Source organism: Malurus melanocephalus, unplaced genomic scaffold, assembly GCF_030028575.1.
Source record: "Malurus melanocephalus ecotype Western Australia unplaced genomic scaffold, MMel_1.1 scaffold_670, whole genome shotgun sequence".
In the NCBI taxonomy this organism is placed as follows: domain Eukaryota; kingdom Metazoa; phylum Chordata; class Aves; order Passeriformes; family Maluridae; genus Malurus; species Malurus melanocephalus.
In genome coordinates, this window is record NW_026623902.1 from 83748 (window position 1) to 91759 (window position 8012).

Here is an 8012-nt window from a genome sequence, read left to right on the forward strand (position 1 = left end):
AGGGTGAGAATGAGGGGCTTCAGCTAAGCTCAGTCTAAGGAGAGTGTGGGCCTTCAGCTGAGCTGAGGGTGAGGAGGATGAGGAAGTTTAGCTGAGCTCAGTCTAAGGAGGATGAGGAACTTTAGCTGAGCTCAGTCTAAGGACGATGAGGGGCTTCAGATGAGCTCAGTCTAAGGAGGATGAGGGGCCCGGCAGCTCGAGCTCAGAGTGACTCCCTGTGGCAACCCCACCAGCAGGATCCAACTCAGCACCAGCTTTTACCCCCTTTTTAATTCATCTCTTTGGGGCTTGATTATTCCTGGCACCCAGGAATAGGCCCCTAGAGGGTGAAACCTGGAGTTCTGAGCCCTGAAGCAGCTCCAGGAGATGCTCTGCAAGTGCAGAAGTGACAGAAAGGGGCAGAGGAAGCATTCCCAGGGCAAGGATCACTGCTCCACACAGAGCCTTCCAATTCTCCCAAACCCAGCAAAGCCAACAGCTTTATTTTCCTAAGGAAYATCCCATTATCAGAGGCACTTTCAGGATTATTAAGGAGCTGTGCTAGAACCTTGCAGTGGCAGGTTCAGTGCTGCACAAGGAGAAAACTCAGAATGCTGCACTTTTTTTCTTCCAGATCTCCCTATTTTCAAGGAACATCCCATCAGCTTCAGACCCTCTGTCAAGGCCTCACTGTCTGTAGTTAAAAAAGGAAGAAAAGCAGATCCAGCAGAGCTGATCTCTGGCATTTGGGCAGATGGAGCAGCAGACTTTGGAATGTGAAAGCCTCCAGCCYCAGGCTATGAGAGCCTGCCCCAGACAGCACAGGTGCAGTGTCCTRCAGGCTCATCCAGCTCTTCCCAAAATCCCTGTCCATCACTGAGAGCTGGCAGCATTTCATCCCCACGGAGCACAATGTGTGCCAGAGGATTTCCTGAGCTGCCTCCCTCTCCTTACGTGGGAGACAACAAATCCTGGGTGGAAGGACAAGRAGGAGGAGGAGGAGGAAGAATGAATCAGCCCCAGCAGCCTGGACAAAGCTCCACAGAGCAGGTTCCTGCCTCTCCCTCCGACAGCCCTCAGCTCTGGAATTGCAGCCACACAGTGAAACTGGGTCAGGGAAAGCAGGGACGGGAAAGATGCAGCAGTTCCAGGTATTGCAGGGAAGCTGCCAGTGCCCAACACTCACATCGAGGAGGAAACAAAGGGAAAAGCAACAGGACATTCCTTCCCCTGCCTGGATGAGCACAGCTTCTGTCTGTCAGCCCAGCCTCCATGGAGAAATGTCAATAAAAAAGTGGATAAATTCCACTGGAATGGGGAAAAAGTCAGAAGTTGTGACCCTAGACCAGTGGGGTGGCACTGGTGCATGTCCCCACCAGCAGCCAGGACTGGGATCTCCCAGAAAGGGAGAAAAGCTTTGCCAATGGAATTCCACACATCCTTGTACCCACCCTGTCCCCTCAGAAAGGGGGGAAAGCCCCAAATCCGGGAGCAGGCTCACATCCCACTCCTGTCAGCCTCTGTCCCCACAGCACCACGGGGAAGAAGGAGAGAAAAATCCTTGAAAAACTAGATCTGGGATGGACCTGACCTTGCTCATGATGCAGCAGGAACCGTTCCCAGCATTAATTACTGGAATGCACAGGTAGAGCCAGGCTCCAGACAGCATCTGCTTCCAAGGACATGAGGAGCACACGGATTGCAGGGAAGAGCTGGAGATGGAGAGGCTGCCTGAGGTGATTCAACATCAGGTGCTGCCAGGTACTCGCCAGAATTGGAGCTGGACGAGGACATAAAATGCTTGGACAGACACTACAGAACCACATGGCCACGCCAAAACCTTCCCAAACCCTCCATGCCCACAGTTTGATTCTGTGTTTTCCTCGGCAGGTGCCAGCATTCTCCAGGCAGTACAAAAAATTTTAATTCTTTGTTTTAAAAAGAGCCTTTCCATTCAAACCTGGCTCAGCCGTGGATGTGTTATCACAGAAACCACTCCCTCCCTGTCTGTCCCAGTTTGAAAGCATCAAACAGACAAATTTGGAGGGTTTGGACCTGGTTTGTGACCCCTCGACCCCTTCAGGCCCATTCTGGAGGGCCCGGCGTGGTTTGACATGAACCAAATCTGTCAATGGCTCAAGACAGACACGTGGGCAGCACCGAGCAGGGAAAACGTAGCACSCTCCATTCAGCTCCAATCCCTGATAAATAATTCAGGAAGAGAAATGCCGCAATACAGAGCCCAGCAAGATTTAAAAATAGACCGTGCGCCGCTCCAGAGGAATGGCAGGAAGGAGAGGGGTGGCATCCACGGGGRCATGAGGGGTGGCAGCAGCCCCAACACACACCCTGACCCCAGCACACGTGTTTATGTTCCTTTTTAAGTGAGAATTTAACTTAATTCTTGTTAACACAGCAGCAGCATTCTGGGTTGGATCCTATGCTGGATCAGAGCCCTGCAGGGAGGCAGAGTCCCAAAAATAAAAGTCCTTTATTTCATTCAGGAGGAAGGTGGGTAATATCCTAAATTCATCTGGTAATATCCTAAATTCATCTGGTAATRTCCCAAATCCAGCTGGTAATATCCTAAATCCAGCCACTTCCATTCAACACTCATAACACCAGTTGCTGGACAACTGTCCCATCACTTATACCCCAAATAATACCTAAATATAAACAATACACAAAAATACACAAATATAYAATACATCTATCAAAACCATATCAATATTATCATGCAAACACCRCTCCCAGTTAGGCAACAAGCAGGAAATTGTTGTCTCAGGATTCCGTCACCCTTCCTGCAGCCTAAAAAAACCTCAAACCAACCCAACTTCGTGCTACCCTAAAATATCCAGCTCTCTGAACAGTGTAGGTGTCACCTGTATTTTGGTGGTGGGAATTAGAACACTGAAAGGATGTAGGAAGATCCTTACCAGCTCCTTCCACCTGTACAAAACACTTCCAATTCCCTATTAATTATTAATTAACCTCGGTCAAAGGTACAACCCCTTTATCCCAGTTTGTCACTGGGATGCTCTAAAGGAAAAAATGGGCTTTCCAGGTTTTGCAGGAATACTTTGCCAGATGGCTGCRTTCTCCCCTCCTCTCTCAGTTTCAAAAATAGCTCCAGAAAGACACGGATTTTTCCCTGCTTCCTCGTGAACAACGATCCCATCTTCCCAAGGACTTCTGAGATGGGGAACTGCCATTAACAAGTACATACAGGGTGAGTTTTTACAAGGAAAAATAAAAATGTATCATCTACAGGTAATTAAAAACCTAATAACTGTGGATTCAGAAGCTTTCCATAAATATTTTGGAGTTTTCTTAAAAAAATATGAAAATAAATACATGGAAGACGTGGCAGTAACTATTATAAGGAGACTCTGACAGGWCACAAAAACTCCTAAAAAAGCTGCTGGTCAGTGAGGAGATGGAGGAAAAGCTCCCATCACTCCCACTAGTGGCAAGACAAGACTCCTGCCATGCAGAATCCACACAGAATCCAGCCACAGATTGTTCAAAAGTTGGGAATACCCCTTAGGATGGCAGARGGTTGGAATGAGATGAGATTTAARGCYTYTCCCAACCTAAACCATCCAGGAATTCCMAAATTCCCTGATATAAGGGAGTTGATCTCACCAGCCTAGCATATCTGCTGCTGAACCTTCCCAGACGCATCCCAGTGGGAAATTGGGATTTTTCCTGGTTTTGGGAAGTTTTTTGTTCTTTCAGGATCATGCCTTGAACACACTCAATGTGAGGATTTCACGTCCATCCAGGCCATGCCAACTGCTTCCATAAATCCCAAATCCTTCCATAAATCCCAAATCCCTGTTTGAGGGAAAAATCTCAATCCCAGCCTGTTTGAAACCAATCTGGGGTTGACCTGGGAAAGGAAAACCCCAAAATTTTGGGATACAGCCATTTTTAAAGGGAGAGAGAAGTTTGAGGCTGGAGCAGCCAAACCAGTCATGRAGGCAGGACACAAACACCTCAACATTCCCCACATTTTAATCTTCCTTTTCCATACTCCCTCCTTTTCCCCCATCCATGGTCAAATCCCAAAAGGATTGGTCTCAAAGCTCGGGATTGTTTGGCCATAAGGAAGCAGGCAGGATGGGATTTTGCTGGGAAGGACAAAAACACCTCTTTACATTCCCCAAATTTCAGATTTTCACTTTCCATGCTTCCCTGCTTTCCCCCCATCCAGGATGAAATCCCACCAGAATTGGGCTCAGAGCTCCTGATCCTTTGGAGATGGGGAAGCAGGMAGCACAGGATCCCATTTCCTCATGGAATTTCCAGCCTGAAACCTCCCCAGAAAAGTCAGCTTCCAGGATAACACCTTCCCAAACAAAGTGGATTTTGTGTCTAAACACAGCTCGGGAGAAATTCATTCCTCAAATTAAAAATATGTCAAAGCAACAGCAAAATTTCAAAACTTCATTAAAAAAAAAAACCAAAAAACTAAATGAGCTTGCTCTGCTGAGTGGGCTRGGCCTGCCCACACTCAATCATCCCCAAAATTCTCCGGGAAGCAGTGGTGACTCAGCCTGCGGCACACAGAGAGCCCGATCCCGAATGGAACCGACCTTCCCAGGAGCCCCTTGATCCCATCCCATTGCACGTGCTGGGGAATCCCGGGGATCCCTCTTTTTTCCTCATTCTCTTTTCCTCATCCTCTTTTTCTCATCCCTCTTTTTCCTGCTCTCTCTTTTCTCATCCCTCTTTTCCTCGTCTCTTTTTTCCTCATCCCTCCTTTCCTGGTCCCTCTTTCTGTCRTCCTTCTTTTCCTCATCTTTTCCTCATCCCTTTTTTCCTCATTCTTCTTTTCATTCCTCCTCCCTCTTTTCCTCCTCTCTCTATTCCTCACTCCCCTTTTCCTGGTCCCTCTTTCTGTCATCCTTCTTTTCCTCATCTTTTCCTCATCCCTTTTTTCCTCATCCTTTTTTTCATTCCTCCTCCCCCTTTTCCTCCTCTCTCTATTCCTCATTCCCCTTTTCCTGGTCCCTCTTTTCCTTTTTCCCTCTTTTCCTCATCCCCCTTTTCCTCCTCCCTCTTTTCCTCATCCTCTTTTTCTCATCCCTCTTTTTCCTGCTCTCTCTTTTCTCATCCCTCTTTTCCTCGTCTCTTTTTTCCTCATCCCTCCTTTCCTGGTCCCTCTTTTACTCATCCCCCTTTTCCTCCTCCCGCTTTTCCTCTTTCCCTTTTTCTTCCTCCCTCTTTTCCTTCTCCCTCTTTTACTCATCCCACTTTTCTTCCTCCCTCTTTTCCTCATCCCTCTTTTTCTCTTTCTTTCTTTTCCTGCTCTCTCTTTTCTCGTCCCTCTTTTCCTCGTTTCTTTTTTCCTCATCCCTCCTTTCCTGGTCCCTCTTTTACTCATCCCCCTTTTCCTCATCCCTCTTTTACTCATCCCCCTTTTCCTCCTCCCTCTTTTCCTTTCCCCTTTTCTTCCTCCTTCTTTTCCTTCTCCCATGGAAAAATTCCTCCTGATGTCCACTCTGTCCCTCCCCTGGCACAGCCTGAGACTCTTCTCTCATCCTGTTCCTGTTCCCCAGGAGCAGAGCCTGACCCTACCTGGCTGCCCCTTCTGTCAGGAACTTGTGCAGAGCCAGAAAGTCCCTCCTGAGCCTTTTTTTCTCCAGGCTGAGCCCTCACAGMYCCCTCAAAAGTTCTCCAGACYCTTTTCCTGCTGCTCCAGCCCCTTCCCAGATTTTGCTGTCCTTTTCCAAACACACTCCAGGCACCTGGAGGTCTCTAACCTTTCCAAGTCTTTACCAAACACCAACAGGCACTTCCAAAATCCATCCTTGAAAAAAAAAAAAAAAACAGACCAAGGTAGGAGTTGAATAAATTCACCTGTCCCATGCATTTATTTTCTTTCAACACTCCCTGCCAGGGCTGCAAGAAGCAGAGACACCAATTTCTTCCACTGTTTATTCCCCTGAGGAATGAATCTGCTGCGAGCTCTGCCCCTGCAGCCATGGTGAGAGGCTCAGGATCATCYCAAGAGGCATTAAATCATTTTACCACGGGTTTCAACCTCTGCTGGAGCCTTTGCTTCCAGCCACAAATGGATATTTGGGAAGAATTTAAGGCAAGGAAAGCACTTTGGCACAGAAATGCAGGGGAAGCACCACAAGCCCCGAGTATTGGCAAGATCAGTTTATTAAGTTTTCCTTTAGCCAAAAAAAAAACCTATTTGAAAAGTCTTCAAGGCACCAAGCTGCATTCCCTGCCTCTGGCTGCACCTCCTGCTCCAAATTAACTTGGGAATAATTWACTGAGTGACCCAAAGCTGCTGCACTGGAGTGATTGAGGTGGGAGAGRAGCTCCCAAAACTGTTCTGAAAGTTTGGACACAGATCCCTCTGTGTTGCCTCTGGGGCAGCCACCTCCTCCTTGAAAACAATTTTTTAAAATTGTKTTTAGAAACTATTAAAAAATTACTGATTTATTAAAACGAGTGCAGATCTGGCTCTAATTTAATATTAAGTGAGATAACGAGGTGAAAACTGCAGAGGTGCAGAGAGAGCAATGGAGAGCAGGGCTGAGAGGGGTGGTTTAGGCACCTCAAAGGGGTGGTTTAGGCACCTTCTCCCCAAAACCAAGGCTTTGGAATAGCAGCACTGACACCACCTTAAATTTAGCAACACAAATGGCATCACTGCTATAAGAGGAACTCGATTCCCATGGGGGATCCGGTGTCATAGGCAGCAAAAAGGGGTCCTGTGGAACAGCTGGAAGGAGGGATTGGACACGGATATTCTGCACTGCTCCAAGGCAGCACCGAGCCAGAGGGGCTGCTTCTCCCATGGGAATTCATCCATCAGCAYAGCAGTTTTCTCCCMYTTTAATTCARTTCACCAAGCCCYTCTATTCAGGGAATCATGGAATRGTTTGGGTCGGAAAACACMAAAAAWCTCATCCAGTTTCACYSYCTGCAGTGGGCAGGGACACCTTCCACYAYCCCAGATTTGCTCCAAAATCTGTCCAACCCGGCCTTGGACACTGCCAGGGATATGTGGCAATTCCTTCCAACCCCTTTTCCAGCCAGGTAAGAACCAGTGATAACCACCAGGAACAAAATCCCTGTGGGACTGAGCAATTCCACCCTTTCTCCAACACTCCCCACTCCAGCAATCAGCAGAATCCCAAATCTTTAGTCCACAGTTTCCCACACAGCTGARTGGAGTTCTGGACCTGTTTTGCTGCACACTCAGAAAATAAAGCCAAAAATCCACTTTTTTCTTCCCAACACCTTTTGTAAACGCTGAGGAATCACAGGAATATTGCAGGAACAATATGGAAATTGCTCATGGAAAAGCTGGTGTGTCCCTGAGCTGATCCAGGCCAGGGTTAAGAGGATCCCTACAGCAACAGGTCACTGGGATTAGGACGAGGTAAATCAGCTCCCAGGATTAGGAAGCATCACAGAGAGGGACAAGGGAGGTGGGGCCCATGTCTGGTTCGAGCCAAGACATCAAACTGAAAGCCAGGAATTTTAAATTCCCCGAGAGCCAAAGCGTTCAGGAATGAAGGACAAGAATTCTGGTGATGTTCCTTTCTGCACCCACCMGCTACATCTGTTTCCATCAGGAGCTCAGAAGGACAAACTTCTACCCAGTCTATTTCAAACGGACCTGAGGAAACTTTAATTAACATCAACACACCTATGACACCTCCTGCCAGGAGACAGAAGCAACTCTGACCCTCAAATTCCTACCAAAAAAAAAAAAAACAAAAAAAAAAAACCAACCACTGGGAGGATTTAAACGGTCTCAGGGCCGGGAAATGCAGAAAAATAAGCAACAAAACCACTTTTCCATGTGTCCCCATCAGCRCACAGCCTCTGAGCCCCTCCTAACCAGCACCGTCCCACCTGTTGGGAGCTCCCAGGACTGAGAATGATTTCCAGAAAAAAAGCATTTCAAAGCAAAGACGTTGTCTAAGAGGACACCAGAACATCGCACGGCGCTTCCCAGCCCCTGGAAGGGCTCTCTGCTCCTCTCCCACCTGTGGATCTCG